Source organism: Coenobita brevimanus, chromosome 28 (genome assembly GCF_032717465.1).
Source record: "Coenobita brevimanus isolate Jiangsu-jjx chromosome 28, ASM3271746v2, whole genome shotgun sequence".
In the NCBI taxonomy this organism is placed as follows: domain Eukaryota; kingdom Metazoa; phylum Arthropoda; class Malacostraca; order Decapoda; family Coenobitidae; genus Coenobita; species Coenobita brevimanus.
In genome coordinates this window covers 23,163,945-23,164,782 of record NC_136981.1, presented here as the reverse complement: position 1 = coordinate 23,164,782, position 838 = coordinate 23,163,945, and the positions used below count along the sequence as shown (strand labels likewise).

The 838-nt window shown below is 45.7% G+C and overlaps 1 non-coding gene across 1 annotated transcript; it reads right to left on the bottom strand.

Annotated features, from left to right (window-relative positions):
- Positions 1 to 201: 201 nt before the first annotated feature.
- Positions 202 to 320, bottom strand: LOC145394858 (5S ribosomal RNA). The gene has a single exon (XR_013896503.1). It is a non-coding gene; the product is annotated as a 5S ribosomal RNA (ribosomal RNA).
- Positions 321 to 838: the final 518 nt, after the last annotated feature.

The following is an 838-nucleotide window of genomic DNA, read 5'->3' as shown; positions in this document are numbered from 1 at the left end:
TTTCTTCTATAAGCATGTTAATCGACAACATTATGATTTTACTCTGATTACATCAGATCTGATTTAATAGAAATGAGTACAGATGATCCATCCATCCATTGCCAGACGCCATGTATCCCAGACAGGGTGGCCAAGAGCTTAGAGTTAATTGTTTTACAGGGAGGGGCACCAATCCTCCACCAACCCCACTTGACGTAGGGATGCCAACAGCATCTGGTGTTCCCAGGCGGTCACCCATCCCAGTACTAACCAGACCCAACGTTGCTTAACTTCGCTGATCGAACGGGAAGCGGTGTACTCAACGTGGTATGGCCGTTTTAATAGAAATGAGTACAGATGATACGCCACTCAAATACCACACGTATGCTCCCAGCAAAATTTCACCCACAACATGTACAAATATTCTTAAGGACTAGCACAGCATAAATGAGATTTATGATCTTACAGCTACAGAAATAATAATAAAAAGAACATGTATTAAATACTAGGTACAAGGATGTTTGCATACCTTAAGCCTAGAATGGACTAGGGTAAATACAAATGTATAGCTTACGTACTAAAGTCTTAACTTACATGACTTTCAAATGTGTATAGCTTACGTACTAAAGCCTTAACTTACATGACTCTCCCATGTTTTGACTCTTGTGGCATTACACTTGCCCGGGCGACCTAAGCCACTAACAGGTACTCGAGCCCCGTTAGCGGCCGGGGGGGGGGGGGGTGCGGTGGTTTGGCCCGCATGCTGTCCTCCTCTTCTCTTCGACAGCCTCTGGGGGGTAGACCCACGGCGAAGACGCCACCGCTCCAGGTCCTTGCAAACCTGTTCTGTTGGATACTG